This window comes from Oncorhynchus gorbuscha, linkage group LG04 (assembly GCF_021184085.1).
Source record: "Oncorhynchus gorbuscha isolate QuinsamMale2020 ecotype Even-year linkage group LG04, OgorEven_v1.0, whole genome shotgun sequence".
In the NCBI taxonomy this organism is placed as follows: domain Eukaryota; kingdom Metazoa; phylum Chordata; class Actinopteri; order Salmoniformes; family Salmonidae; genus Oncorhynchus; species Oncorhynchus gorbuscha.
Genome location: NC_060176.1, coordinates 15893975 through 15910596, shown reverse-complemented (window position 1 = coordinate 15910596; position 16622 = coordinate 15893975). Strand labels below are relative to the sequence as shown.

General features: G+C 41.6%; 1 non-coding gene and 1 pseudogene across 1 annotated transcript; one reads left to right on the top strand and one right to left on the bottom strand.

Annotated features, from left to right (window-relative positions):
- Positions 1-2800: 2800 nt before the first annotated feature.
- LOC124033482 lies at positions 2801-13884 on the bottom strand (annotated as a pseudogene).
- trnar-acg lies at positions 3197-3269 on the top strand. Its single transcript has one exon. It is a non-coding gene; the product is annotated as a tRNA-Arg (tRNA).
- Positions 13885-16622: the final 2738 nt, after the last annotated feature.

The window sequence follows — 16622 nt, the reverse complement described above, 5'->3', positions numbered from 1 at the left end:
AATATAATACTAACTCCCAAGGTTTTTTCCTTACAACTAATGACATATTTCTCATTATGTTGGAACACTGTTTTCTATATCACACAGCCCCAAGGTAGCCACAGCTCTAGTAAAATCGTAGACCCGTCTACCTTTGTATTTCCTCAGCACTGAGAGCAGAGGTAATTGCCTGTAGCCTCCCTGACATTGCTCTCTGCATTCCAATCTTCACAATGACTTCTCTCCATTTCTGCCACACCAGTTGTGTGCTGAAACTCCCAATTCTTTTCCCCATGCTTATCTTGCCCCACAGTCACTTGAACATGTTAAATAGGGCTCTTCCTTCAGCATTAAATTGATTCCATTCATTGATTTATTTGATGATTTATCATGTCTCCTCTTACACTGAAAAGTTTGTGCAAATATATAGCTTTAGTGAGATGAACATGTATCATATCCCATGGGACTGTAGCAGAATTGATTATCATAATCAAGTACCCAGAAAGTGTGTCAAGTATTTGTATACGCAGTTTGGGTTGATAATACAGTCTTATAAAGAGCTAAGAACCTTGGCGTGATCCTGGACAACAAACTGTCGTTCTCAACTAACATCAAGGCGGTGGCCCGTTCCTGTAGGTTCATGCTCTACAACATCCGCAGAGTACGACCCTGCCTCACACAGGAAGCGGCGCAGGTCCTAATCCAGGCACTTGTCATCTCCCGTCTGGATTACTGCAACTCGCTGTTGGCTGGGCTCCCTGCCTGTGCCATTAAACCCCTACAACTCATCCAGAACGCCGCAGCCCGTCTAGTGTTCAACCTTCCCAAGTTCTCTCACGTCACCCCGCTCCTCCGCTCTCTCCACTGGCTTCCAGTTGAAGCTCGCATCCGCTACAAGACCATGGTGCTTGCCTACGGAGCTGTGAGGGGAACGGCACCTCAGTACCTCCAGGCTCTGATCAGGCCCTACACCCAAATAAGGGCACTGCGTTCATCCACCTCTGGCCTGCTCGCCTCCCTACCACTGAGGAAGTACAGTTCCCGCTCAGCTCAGTCAAAACTGTTCGCTGCTCTGGCTCCCCAATGGTGGAACAAACTCCCTCATGACGCCAGGACAGCGGAGTCAATCACCACCTTCCGGAGACACCTGAAACCCCACCTCTTTAAGGAATACCTAGGATAGGATAAAGTAATCCTTCTCACCCCCTCCCCCCTTAAAGATTTAGATGCACTATTGTAAAGTGGTTGTTCCACTGGATGTCATAAGGTGAATGCACCAATTTGTAAGTCGCTCTGGATAAGAGCGTCTGCTAAATGACTTAAATGTAAATGTAAATGTAAGAGCTGTAAAATAAGTAAGTGGTTGTAATCAGGGTATCAGTATGCAAGGCTATGAGGGGCTATAGGCTGTGTGAAATATAACCATGGTCCCTGTCTAATCAGTGTCCTGTCCTGCAGATTGGTCTTATGCCTGAACACTGCAGCCCATAAGGGGGCAGGCTGTCTGATTGGGGCCTGCTGCAGATGCACAGTTGCTTCATAGCACCGAGTTATCTCTGGGCCAAAGCTCTCTGGGGAAACCAGGGGGACAGTTTGTCCAGGATAGGATTTCATTTCCCTTGGACACAACTGGGACAGGATGAGCAGTCCTGCTGTGTGCTGGGCTGTCTGATCCAGTCTGGTATCAGACAAATAGCAGGGGTCTCATTAGAAAGGGAGAGAGGGAGGCCTGTGAATGAATCCTGGGGACAGAGGATGATGCTCAAACACTGTTGGCTCGACTGTAGTCTTTGCACCCAGTCTGCTTACCAAGGCTATGGCTGTTGTGTAAACTCAGTGTGTGGAAATACTGTGTGGCCAACAAATTCTTGGGATGCTGCAAATGATTAATTTATCTCTGATGCAGTGTGCCCATCGATTTATATGCCTATTGGGAGTCAGTAAAAATTGAGATGGAAAAGGTTCTAATTAGATGTTAGGTATAACAGGACAAATGAAAAGTGGCCCCTGGGCAGAATATTTTTCCAACATACATTAGTATAGTTGGTGATAAAAAATAAAAATGTATGAATATGACTTTTTGTACACAGGTTGTGAATCCTAATTTGGACAAAATGTTATATTTACAATTACTTCTTCGCAACCATTTGAAAATATCCGTATAACATTTGAATCTTAGTAAAAATGTATGATTGTCAAGATTTTTTAAAATAAATATTTTTACATAAATTAGGTTGGAAAACAGATACCGTTGTTGGAGAAAATTTAAATATTACAAACCAATGTTTTATTTAGTCAGGCTCTCAACTTACTTTTGAGAGTAAGAATAGTAGAATACACCAGGTATTCTGCATCAGCAGTTTTTAATTTATGTCAGTCACTTGATTGGCTGACAATTACCAATTACAATGTCAATTCTTAGATTAGTAGTTGGTCTAGCCAGCTATCTAAACTTGTAGTAATCGAATACCGACTGGGCATTCAGGGGACCCCCATTGATTTTGATAGTCATTCTCACTCATATTAACATGGCATAAATCATGGCAAAATGTGTAGAATTGTAGGATTTTTTTTTTTTTTAAATAGCAAAAATGTATCTCTTCCCTATAGCAAATGGGTAGAATTGCATGAAATTAGTTGTGAAACTGCAAAAAAAAAATGTATATATATATCGGCCCCATGGCAAAATGTGTAGAATTGCATTACATTTGTTATAAAATGTCAACATTTTCTTTCTGGCCCATGGCACAATGTGTAGAACTGCAGGAAATTACATGTAAAAATACAATTTAATCTCAGCTGTCAGCTGGCACTAAAATGTTTTGCGGTGAAGAGGGGAGACCCCAACCAAATCTAGTTTAAAGCCCCCAAAAAGCTAGAGCCGACCCTGCTGATCGAAGTATCCGACTTAAGACAAATGCGTTTTTCTTCTGCGCTGTTTTTGAGCATTTTCTTCACAGCGCACGAAGACATTCTCTTGCGATGGCCGAATGTATATTCCATCACTTGTCTGGGCACAAAAAGTCTTCCTAAAAACAGAGTTGTACATGATCAGGTGTGTTTCCGTCAGGGTAATTTCTGATGATGAAGCCTATTGTATTGTTCTGTCATAAAATTATTGGTTATAATTACCATAACAATCAAATTACCGTCCGTCGCCAGGAAACTATATTTGACCAATGAGAGGAAAGCTAAAGTGGCGCTACTTATAAGCAGTGGGCTTGTGGCGCAATGGATAACGCGTCTGACTACGGATCAGAAGATTCTAGGTTCGACTCCTGGCAAGCTCGTGCATTTTGTGTATATATGTATGTAATTAGCGATATATTGTGAATTTGTACTGAGTGTCTTTGCCTATATTCACCATTAATGTATAGCTCATTTATACACCATTAACGGTGATGTGGAATCAATGGGCGTATTCGATTATGCTGAGTCGCGGGGTTACCGGTCTGTGACACGTGACGTGAACGGGCAAACGCGTTGAGGGAGGAGCGCTCTCAAATCGAACAGTAGTCGAGTCTACGCTGCTCGATCATGTTGTCAACAAGGCAGCATGGTGCGTCATCCAGAAACATTCAACATAACTTTTCCATAAAATATATGTTCGAATTTTCTAAGTAGTTTTTATTGGGAAGGCAGATAAATCGTTTTCATAAAATAAAAAACAATCACTTTTGCAGGTGAAAACACTGAATCCTACTCATTACTCGACATACTTAATTACGTCACTTTTGTTTTGAGCCGACTTCGGCGTTGGTTTTGAACGGGGGTCACGCCAGGGAGGCAGTCCGATTCCAATTTTCACCCGGTCAAAACACCCATAACCGGGCGCCTGGCCCAGATTAATCGAATCCCCTCAATGTCCGCAAATTGGATGCGACCAATGACCATAATAACCAATCATATTGCCGTCTGCTACCAAGTATCCAGAATCGACCAATCAGAGGGTAGTTAGGGTGTTTGTCATTCATTAGCGGGTTTGTGGCGCAATGGGTAACACGTCTGACTAAGGCTCAGAAAATTATAGGTTCGACTTCTAGCAAACTCGGTAATTTTGACTAAGATTTGAAAATCAGCGACACTTTGTCAACGTGTGCTATATGCAACATCAACAGTTCGGATTAGGCGGAATCAAAGTTCAAAACTGTAACATGCGTTGAAATTCAAAGTGTGGAGAAAAGTACATCCACGATAGATAACTTTCATAATTCATACACCAGAGGGCGTAAATTGCCATTGAAATAGTACTTTTCGGATATACTGTACTATAGGCCTCAAAGAGACAAAAATGCACTGTACTGTGTGGTTCAGTATACTGCTGATATTGATCAACTCATAGTATACATGATTATTATGGTATTTTGTGGTGCTTGTTAGAAAGATTGATATTTATAGCACAGCATCTCAAGGGTGGAATGAATGCTACACATGCAGCGGAGCCTATACAGCCTTCTTAACCTTTAAGATTTATAATGTGCTCTTGCATGAAATAATTTACAACGTAATATGACATGGAAATCCTGACAACTAAAACACAGCATCCAACAGCCTATAGGCTAAATGTGATCTCTCTCTCATGTAGCATACAGTGTATTTTCCATAACGGGGGCACTATGACAAGACTCCACTATGCCCCACAAGCCTGTCTCTGCCGGTGTATACCCATTAGGATTACGTGCCTTTCACTAACTATCTATTTCATTATTTATCTTTAATCTTGTTATATAACGAGGGCTGCCGTCAGTGTGCCGTATCACAATTAGTGTTACATAACCTTGCCATCCAGAGAAAGCTGAGCCCCTCTGGTAGTTCATAGCTGGGTGACTAACGAGCCAAACTGGCACGTTAGCAGACAGAGCTCTCAGTGTGTCCCCGCTCCCTTCTCACCTACCCAACCTCACCCCCACCCCCACACGCATTCCTCAACTGCCTTTATTGATCTTTATTAATGCAATTCAATCTCACACCCTCCTTGCCCCCCAGAGGGATGGATACCCACCTATTTTGTGTCTCGCCTGCTTTGACACAGATTTTTCCCACGGTGAGCTTGGGCCTCATTCCCCTACTGCTCCAGGGGTTAAAGGTCTGCATCTTGCCACATATTGTTTTCAACACTCCCCTCCCAGCGGAACTTCAGCATCATCAGGTCCCTAACATCTGAGTCCAGGGTGATCAGAAAGGTGTATGTCTTATTGCCTGAGATCTCCTCGATGCTGAGAGAAAGAAAGAAAGGTTAGAGAGAAGTACATTCACCTTGATGCACTTCCTCAGGTTTTTTTCCCAAGTTTCTTTCACACATGGGCTGCAAGTAATGAACCTGAAAAGCAGAAGAAGGGTTTGACTATTACATTGTTATTTATTAGCTGAAACAGCTCTGCATGTGAAATAACCATAGTCTTGGGCAGCCTCTTTTATAAGGACATTCAGGGTGGAGGTGAGGAAATACAGTATTTTCATTCCCCTCCAGAAGTGTGACAGTAGGGAGGAAAAACCACGTGACTCTCTACTCTTAGTGTAGATGCACGTGAATCATTCATTTGGAAATATAGAGCAGAATGGGATAAAAATGTAGGTTGGCAGGGAGAGTGTTCCTTTGTGATACACACACACATCAATTATTGATATCTCCCTCTCCATTTATAGTCCTATTTCATTCAGAGGTATGAGCTGTTTCCATGTACTTCCGTTACTGGCTACCCTATGTTGTACAGGGACAGAGTGAGAGCTGACTGGATGCAGTCTTTAGTGAAAGTCTACAGACCCCTTGCACAGTCTTCACATGTGGCTGACTTTAAATTCAATCTTAAAAGGGATTCAATTAGATAGATCTACACAATCTAATTCTAGAAAATCCTCTAAATTAGTAAAACAAAATTAAGATGTATCGATTGTCTTCACATCCCAGAGTTATTACTTGGTTGAAGCACCTTTGACAGCCGCTACAGCTGTGAATAATTTTTAATAAGATTCAACCAACCTTGCACAGCTCCTATGACATCATATATATCCATAGTTATTTTGTAAAAATTGCTCAAGCTCAGTAAATTAGGACGGGAATCATTGATGGACAGAAATATTCAAACCTTGTCTCTGATTTTTAAGCAGATTTAAGTCAGGGCTGAGACTGGACCATTCAGGAACACTCAATATATATTGTTATTTTGGTGAGTTTTTGGCATTAACATTTGTGTAATTATCTAGCTGAAAAATACAACTCTATCCCAGGGTTAGGTCTTCAGAAGACTACGGTGGGTTTTCCTCTAACTTTTTATCTGGGGTTCACTCCTTTCATATTTCTTATGATCCTGACAAACTCCCAGTTCCCGCTGGTGACAAGCATACCCATAACATGATGCTGCCACCACAATACTTAAAATTACAGAGGGTTTCACTCTGTTTTATGTTGTATTTGATTTGACCCAAGCCTGTAGTTTTTAATTTAGTTATTTTATTTGCCGTGTTGTGTTGCAGTATTACTTAACGGCCTTGTTGCAAACAGAATGGATGTTTTTAGTGGAATTGTTAACACAAGCTTCCTTCTTTTCACTTTGTCATACAGGCCAGTAATGTGGAGTGAATGCAATGTTGTTGATCCTCTGTATTTTCAAGTATTGTGGCAGCATCATGTTATAGGTATGTTTGTCACCTGCAGGGACTGGGGAGTTTGTCAGGATCAAAAGATATATGAAAGGAGCAAAGCTCAGATAAAAAGTTAGTGGAAACCCTGTGTCAGTTTTCTGAATGTATAACATATAAATGTTAATGCCAAAGACACACTAGAATGGCTTTTCTAGAGGTGTTGAGCGTTCCTGGTCCAATCTACGTTCTAACTTAAATTTCTTTGAAAATCAGAGTCAAAGTTTAAATATTAGTGTCCATCAATGATTCCCAACCAAATTTACTGAGCTTGAGCAATTTAATAAAAAACAATAGACATATGTTGCCCTAAGAGTTGTGCGAAGGGGCCTGGTGTGGTGTGATACTCACAAAGTGATGGGAATTTCAGGGCTGTCCTCCTTTGTCCCAGTGAGAGAGATGGTGAGAGTGTGCTCAGTCTTCTCTATCTGGTTGACATATTGAATCCTGAACTGGTAGTGGTAGACTGCAGGGAGAATAAGAGAGGAGAAGTCAGGAAAGACGACATGGACAAGACATACCAAATATAAAAGTGCATAATATCTTCATCATCTCTAAACAATGTTTTCAAACTGAACTTATGTAGCTGCTCCAAAATACACTACCGTTCAAGTTTGGCGTCACTTAGAAATGTCCTTGTTTTTGAAAGAAAATGTAAAAAATTGTCCATTAAAATAACATCAATTGATCAGAAATACAGTGTAGACATGGTTAATGTTGTAAATGACTATTGTAGCTGGAAACGGCTGATTTTTAATGGAATATCTACATAGGCGTACAGAGGCACATTATCAGCAACCATCACTCAAACGAGAGAGACTGTAGCAGCTATGGTAAGGAGTGTATAGGTGAGGGAGAGGTCAGTGTGTGTGAAGGTGAGGGAGAGGAGTGCGTAGGTGTTGGGGGAATACGTGCTGCATCCTTCTCTACTGCTTCAGATATAGATACTGAGAGAGGGGAGAGAATACAGAGAGAAAGAGGAGGTTCTGCATGGTATGAGTGGCCTAGTCTTTCAGAGAGTTCACATCAGTCCCTGGTCCTCGCCTGCCTTTAAAAAAAAAATATTTCACCTTTATTTAACCAGGTAGGCTAGTTGAGAACACGTTCTCATTTGCAACTGCGACCTGGCCAAGATAAAGCATAGCAGTGTGAACAGACAACACAGAGTTCTACCAGCTCCTCGTCTGGGGAGCATGGCCCAAAGCCTTTCAGTCAGTCCCTGACCTGGGACGGAGTCTGGAGCGTCTGCTGACCCCCTAAGGGCTTTCCCTGGCTGAGGAGCAGTGGTCTCTGTGGCTGGCGGCCGGGCCAATGGGACGGCTAGGCCGGGTGTGGGCTGATGACCTCACTGATGATGTCAGTGTGTGTCTGAACCTTAACCTCCTGGCGTCACTGGTCTACTCAAATTAAATCAAACTTTATTTGCCACACGCGCCAAATACAAGTGTAGACTTTATCGTGATATACTTACTTACAAGCTCTTAACCAACAGTGCAGTTCAAGAAGAAGAAAACATTTACTAAGTATGCTAAAATAAAAAGTAATGATAAAAAGTAACACAATGAGAGTAACAATAACGAGGCTATCTACAGGGGGCACCAGTACCGAGTCAGTGTGCAGGGTAACAGGCTAGTTGAGGTAATCTGTACATGTAGGTGGGGGCGACGTGACTATGCATAGGTACCAAACAAAGAGCGAGTAGCAGCAGTGTACAAGGGGTGCAATGTTCAGCAGTATAATGGTACTCCCTCACTGATTTGCGCCTGTTCTGGTCACCTGACCCCCACTTCCTCAACCACTTCCTGCTCCGCCCATTGCCAGAGCAACCATTCCATCCCTTCTCCCTGTTTCCACAGAGCTTTGTTTATGACATCAGCTTCTGGGCGGGGCCAGACAGGCAGGAGGCAGACTTTCATGCTCTAGTCAGAGAGGCCAGTAGAGAGACGGTAGAGGATGTTACACTCATAAAGACTTACACACCCCCTGACATAACACACACCTACACACACACACTGACACACAGACCAACACACACCTTGACATAATACACACTAGCTATTGTTACAGACTCACCTACTGCTCACACACACATGCCCTCTGACACACACACGCACTCAAACTCCACACATACCTGCAAAGCCTGCTGTCCACACGCATGCATCTCACCGTCAGGTAGTGTCTGTCTGTGTATGTGAGAGATGAGTGCAGTGTGGTAATATGCTGTAGCAACACTTTCCAGACACTGAAGCTAGTGGTTGGTGTCCGGATGGTGTTGGTGTCCGGATGGTGTTGGTGTCCGGATGGTGTTGGTGTCCGGATGGTGTTGGTGTCCGGATGGTGCTGGTGTCCAGATGGTGTTGGTGTCAGGATAGGGTTGGTGTCAGGATAGGGTTGGTGTCAGGATAGGGTTGGTGTCAGGATAGGGTTGGTGTCAGGATAGGGTTGATGTCAGGATAGGGTTGATGTCAGGATAGGGTTGATGTCAGGATAGGGTTGATGTCAGGATAGGGTTGGTGTCAGGATAGGGTTGATGTCAGGATAGGGTTGATGTCAGGATAGGGTTGATGTCAGGATAGGGTTGATGTCAGGATAGGATTGATGTCAGGATAGGGTTGATGTCAGGATAGGGTTGATGTCAGGATAGGGTTGATGTCAGGATAGGGTTGATGTCAGGATAGGGTTGGTGTCAGGATAGGGTTGATGTCAGGATAGGGTTGATGTCAGGATAGGGTTGATGTCAGGATAGGGTTGATGTCAGGATAGGGTTGATGTCAGGATAGGGTTGATGTCAGGATAGGGTTGGTGTCAGGATAGGGTTGATGTCAGGATAGGGTTGATGTTGTTGGTGTCAGGATGGTGTTGATGTTGGCAGCAGATAGCCTAGTGGTTAGAGCGTTGGGCCAGTAACCGAAAGGTTGCTGGATAAAATCCCTGAGCTGACAAGGTAAGCATCTGTTGTTCTGCTCCTGAACAAGGCAGTTAACCCACTGTTTCCCCACTAGGCCTTCATTGTAAATAAGAATTTGTTCTTAACTGACTTGCCTCGTTAAATAAAGGTTAGAAAAGTGAAAAGGAGACTGGGATAGGACTTTAATTGGCATCAGAGGAGGAGACGCTTTAAAGTGGCTGTTATTGGCTGTGCTCCACAGCAGATTAAGTCTTTTTCAATAAAGCCACAGTCTCAGATGTCTAAGCTCCTGTCACTACAACCTTACCAAAGTTCCAGAGACTTTACCTCATCATATCAATCAAATGTATTTTATAAATCCCTTTTTACTTTTACATCAGCAGCTTTCACAAAGTGCTTCTACAGAAACCAACAACTGTCCCCTTGATCTGAAATAGACCCTAGACCCTTATTTCCTAGTGAGACCTTGTCATGGCATATATTGATCAAAGTGTGTCCCAAATAATATGGTCTTTGCATCAAACAATGTAACATGCCTACAATTCCCTGCTTGTCTCTTCCCATGAGACTTTATGGTGTTATTGACCAAGGACGCGTGTTCCAGAAAGCTCTTGTGCAAAATGTTATTCCTGGTTTTGTACAGTACAGTACAATGCCATGAAGTTAACATGTATTACTCTAGCCTCCTGCCTGTGCCAACTACACGCTTTCCTGCTTGTTAAGTTCTGATATTCTACAGTATTTCCTAAGTACATGGAAGAGTGGGTTTTGTCTGTAAGGGACATGGGACACCATTGTGTGCACTTACGTTTGTAGGGCATGTGAGAGCGGGTCTTGTGGTAGAGCTTCTTGCCTGCCACACTGCGCACCCTCCTGACGTTATAGCCCAGCGTGTTGCATTTGTTCTTGTGGCAGTCCAGACAGGTACCCTTCTCAAAGGCATTGTGATCACTGCATCTGTAGGCCAGGATCTCCTTGTCTTTGTTCAGAAAGGAGTCGATGAACAGGTAGACTGAACGCTCATGGGCACATTTCACTGTCTGCTCAAAACGTAGGAGAGAAAGAGTGGAAATGTGAGTGGAATTTAAAAAGGGGGCAGGTAATAAGACTGTAACACATATGAATTGAGCATTCAAACTTTGGACTCAAATGTTCCCCTTTGTGATCAGGTCACTGCATCATTCTAGCCCTGGTTAAACTAAACTGGGACTGAGGCTATTCAGAACTGTATCTGTTCCAGCCTTCAATCTGTTCCTCTCCTCAGAATACAGACTACGCCTTAACAAGATCCTGATTATACTTTTTAGTTGGTCATTATTTGGGGATTGGTCATTACCCCCAAAGCAGATCTGTCATAATGTCCTGTCACTTCTCTGGGTAAAAAGGCCTGTCAACCTCTTTATATCTGTGAGCTGACTGATCTGAGACCTGTCTTCAGGCCTGCTTCTCCTGGGGAGATCTCGTCATAGCCTGGAGGCAGAATGCAGAGTGGACGGACAGGGCTGAGGGAGACGTATTTGGCTAATTAACTCATGAGGATGACAGATAATGTGCTTCTGTCTTTCATGTAAGAAAAAAAAACGTTTTTGATTGAATCCCCTGAAATCCCATCACCACTTATTTCTGACTATTTGGGAATTCTATACATATTCAGCAGAGCAGCGTGAATATAAGATGAGGCACTGCTTTCACACAATACTGCTTTATTATTTTATTTTGTGCCTCTCTGCAAGGTAAATGGTAATGGTTTACTTTGATCAAAAATAGCTCTTCTCCTTAATATACCCTATCAATACTTCTCTAAATGCCAAATGACTCTCTCCTCCCCACTCCACCACTGTGACAGACTCACCATTGATTCCATGCAAGGCAATATGTTCCATTAAGCTCTGGAAAGGGTGTCATCCTGGTTGAAAGTCACCATCGTTGGGGTAGAAGTCAACATGTGCCACAGCCTGCTTGATGCCCACACTCAGCCCCATGCGTTCTTGGGTGTAGGTGTGGATGGCATCCACAAATAGGGCATCATCAGGGGACAGTCTGTCTGATGCTGCCATGCCCTCAAACATGGGACCTGCTGGATCCAGACCTGTACAAAGAAACACAAAGGATGTCAGGCTTTTCACCAGAGTGCCATTAGACTTGGATACTTCTATAAGAATTGTACTCAAATGCATTATTTAGCCAGGAAATGGTGTGACAAAATATTTACAGAGAGTAGAAAACCTCACCAGTGATTTGTCCAATCTTCCCACGCCCTCCCAGGTAGCTTCCAGCAAATCCAGTGACGTGAGCACCAAGACTGTATCCAATCAGATGAACTTTCTCTGCAGGAAACTGGTAAAACTCCTGACACACAAAGATTGTTATTATTTTAGTGTTGATGTGAAAAGGAGGGGATGATGTGACATTAACATCTTTTGTAGGAGACATATTATATCTCCTAAAGAGGTTGTCTTATCATTTCTGTCACACAAACAGTACTTTGCAATGACAGTCCTTGTTGAACACATTGAACACTTTCCTGACTCTCACCTGCAGCCACTGTAGCAGGAATGCTATGTCTTTCCCCACTGCCCTAGTGTTCTGGGCTGCGTTAGGGTAGTTCATATTGGCCTGTAAAAGCCAGTCAGTGACGATCACATTGACATCTCCAAGACTGGTCTTCAGAGCAGAAGAAAGAACGGGCACCCAGCTCTCCATCAGAGCATTTATCTTGGAAAAAGAGAAACGGGTTTTAGTCTCATTTGAAGGGTTGCAAAGGGAGGGTATCTTACTGGAATCCTTCTAAGTTTACCAGTAAACACAACATTTTGATAACTTTCAAGGTTTTTGGGGGAATTTTATCATATGATATCTAGTGGCCTTTTGGGGTTCTCCAGATCATCACACGTGTACCTAATTATTTCTGGCCCTCTACGTGGCCTCATCACATGTCAAATATATAACAAATAATCAAATACCATAGTTTTAAAATACAAAATAGAATGACAAAGCTGTAAAACTTTATCATAAATATAAACCATCAATTTAATGAATACCATTGGTGTTTAATATGAGGGTTTCAGCATGAAATATCCTTTTTTTATTTTTTTATACACTTGTATTTATTTTAATATGTCAATATGTATTTTGTCACCAAACTTGTAGCAGTTGTGAAAAGGTAAATAGTTGGAAGATTTGCAGAGGTAATTGAAAATAATGGCATTGCTGATTAGTTGCTTTTCTTAATTATATTTCTTAACATTTTTATCTTGAAACATAACCACTAGAAACTCATGGATAATATGGACACAGACATAAAAAAAATGTATTCTATATACAGCTGAAGTCAGATTTTTACACCTTAGCCAAATACATTTAAACTAAGTTTTTCACAACTTGTGACTAGAATCTGTGTATTCCTTGTCTAGTTTGACGATGAGTGGACACTAGACTAGAGACACTTCCAATATAAAGTATAACTTTGTGTGGTGATGCTGTAATCCAGCTTTCATTTGTAATTGCAAGAAATATGAGTTGGGAAACAGTCCTTAGAGATGGTCAATTTTTTTTGTTCATACAACTGACTGTATTTTTTGTATATTTTATATTAATATTTTATATTAATATTAATATTAATCTTTTATACCTATTTTTTAAACATGTGTTTATATTTTATATGCACAGTGTTTTTTTTTTCTCGCCAAACTCTCCCTCCACATTGTTGTCACTTCAGCCACAACAATGATAGTATTGTAGTAGATCCTTCACAACAGTAATATATTTTACATCTAACTAGCACTGTTAGTATCTTCATTCTCAGAATTGGTCATTTCACAGTCACCAAAAACTGTAATAATCTAAAATGAAAAAAATATATTTAAAAAAATAAAACATTTTCCTTAAAGTATAATTTATTTAGATTACTAACGTTACTGTCCCCACTACAACAAAAATACTTAAATATGTGTCATTTTGTCCTTGAAACATGTAATTTAAATGCTGTAGAATTCCATTCATTCCTATGGAGGACTGCTCCTACTGGGGAGTGTCAACATGGCCAACCCGGGTGCTACAAAGCCTCTCAATGGCCAATACACAGCATCAGCAATCCAGAGTTTATATACATCAATTGTTTCCACCCAGGGGCAGCAAATATAGTTAAGTACCTCTTTGTATTTTATAAAGTATGGCCTGTAGTCTTTAGAGTAAAGCTTAAACATATTTTTGATTAACACCCAACCCAGGTTTGAAGTTCCTTATAAGTGACAAATCAGACACTCACCTGTTCCACTTCCCTTGATTCTCCTGGCATCACCCAGGTGATAAGTGAGCAGCAGGCAGCACAGGACTCTGAGCACCTGGACCAAAGCCATGGTGTCGACACAGACTCCCAGGTAATCCTACATACACACACACTTCAGGTGGAGAGCACAGCAGCTGAATAAGGCGAATAGAAGAGGGGAGTTGGAATTATTTAAGCAGAGTGTGAACTGGAGGTGAGACCCTCACTGAAGACATGTGCAGGGGGTGATTCATGAAGTCAGGGTGGGCTTGAGAAGAGAGTAAAGAACACTTTGCACTCAGAGTAGGAAAAAGTAGGAGCAGGGGCACCTGGGAAAGGGAGACAAGTCAGGTCCTGATTGGCTGTCGTCCCAGATTGCAAAAGTGCAGAGGTGGGTGTTGGGTGGGTGGAAGAATGGGCTGATTGTCAGACGGTTTTGTAGCAGAGAGCAAAGATCCTGGATGAACCCAAGCTTTTGTTAGTGTTAACCATGCCTGTTATTGTTAACCATGCCTGTTAGTGTTTCCTCAGTTTACTGGAACCTTCTGGAAAAAAATACATTCATTTGTCAGTTCTATCTCATCCTCCATTGTCTTAGTTTGAATCAATATCTCTTCAACAAAAGGGATAAAAGCACTAACAATTTTAGTTCTACTATTTCAACTTCTGTTTGCTTTGTGTCTGTGCCTATCTAAATCACTATGGTTATGGTTATTTCAGTTATGCTAGTGGCTGAGTTCTTCAAAAGTAATTTAGAACACCATACAGCGAAAAAATCATAATACTTAAGGTATCTGATCTGGGTCTAAAATCTGCCAAATTTCCAAAATGGTATCAGTTTCAAATAAATCATACTAACAATCATATATTTTGTCTGTTCCACTTTACAATGTACTCTGTCTCAACTTACCTGAGTATTTACCTCAGTATTTGCAGAATCCTGGAAGTTGGGCTCGTGGTGTACTTTATTCCGCTCTGTCTTGGTCCAGTTTGTCTTGGTCCAATGCCAGTACACATCCCACTGGGCACAAACTGGTTGAATCAACTTTGTTCCAACGTCATTTGTGAAGTGGAATCTGTGTAAAATTTATGGGATTTGCAAAAGGTTTTGTTTTGAGGGTGAAATTTCAACCAAAGGATAATGTCATCATGTTAATACTTGAGATGTGTCTTCAACTTGATTGGAGTCCACCTGTGGTAAATTCACTTGATTGGACATGGTTTGGAAAGGCACACACCTGTCTATATAAGATCCCACAGTTGACAGTGCATGTCAGAGCAAAAACCAAGCCAACTATCGAGACAACTATCTCTGCAGCACTCCACCAATCAGGCCTTTATAATCGAGTTGCCAGATGGAAGCCACTCTTAACCAAAAGGCAAATGACAGCCCGCTTGGAGTTTACCAAAAGGCACCTAAAGGACTCTCAGATCATGAGAAAAAAATATCCCTACGGTGATGGTGCATGAAAGAAACATCCTGTGTCATCTGTGATGTCAGCTGCAGGTTAACCTATGGTAGGTTAACCTAACCTATTGATCATTAAAAAAAACTTTTGCAATTATGTTAGCACAGCTGAAAACTGTTGTTAGGATTAAAGAAGCAATTAAACTGTCCTTCTTTAGACTGTTGAGTATCTGGCGCATCAGCATTTGTGGGTTCGCAAAACACCAGTCTCAACATCAACAGTGAAGAGGGGACTCAGGAATGATGGCCTTCTAGGCAGAGTTGCAAAGAAAAAGCCATATCTCAGACTGGCCAATAAAAACAAAAGATTAAGATGGGAAAAAGAACACAGACACTGGACAGAGGAACTCTGCCTAGAAGGCCAGCATCCCGGAGTCGCCTCTTCACTGTTGACGTTGAGACTGGTGTTTTGCAGGTAATGAAGCTACTAGTTGAGGACTTGTGAGCCGTCTGTTTCTTAAACTAGACACTCTAATGTACTTGTCCTCTTGCTCAGTTGTGCACCGGGGCCTCCCACTCCTCTTTCTATTCTGGTTAGAGACAGTTTGCGCTGTTCTGTGAAGGGAGTAGTACACAGCATTGGCAATTTCTCGCATGGAATAGCCTTAATTTCTCAGAACAACAATAGACTGACGAGTTTCAGAATACATTTTCTGTTTCTGCCCATTTTGAGTCTGTAATCAAATCCACATCTCCTGATGCTCCAGATACTCAACTAGTCTAAAGAAGGACAGTTTAGTTGCTTCTTTAATCAGCACAACAGTTGTGATAACATAATTGAAAAAGGGTTTTCTAATGATCAATTATAAACTTGGATTAGCTAACACAATGTGCCATTGGAACACAGGAGTGATGGTTGCTGATAATGGGCCTCTGTACGCCTATGTAGATATTCCATAACAAATCTGCCGTTTCCAGCTACAATAGTAATTTACAACATTAACAATGTCTGCACCGTATTTTTAAAATCAATTTGATGTCATTTTAATGGGCAACAAATGTGCTTTTCTTTCAAAAACAAGGACATTTCTAATTGACCCCAAACTTTTGAACGGTTCGTAGATATATATATATATATTATTTTACAAACATTTGATAAAATATTGAATTTGGCTTTTACTACTATAGCCCAGAAAAACGCATTCAATAACACATTCATAAACACACATTTAACCCTTTTGTGGGAAGGCACAAAACTACCTTCATACTTCCATTAATTTTGTTAAACAGGTACTAGTTACCTTCAGACAATGTGCCAACTTTGTGTTTGTGACATTCTCCCCTTTCCACAATGGGGTCACGTTAGTTTGTAGCCCAAACAGTTTGGACTCTACAAACAGAAGTGGCACATCGATGGTACC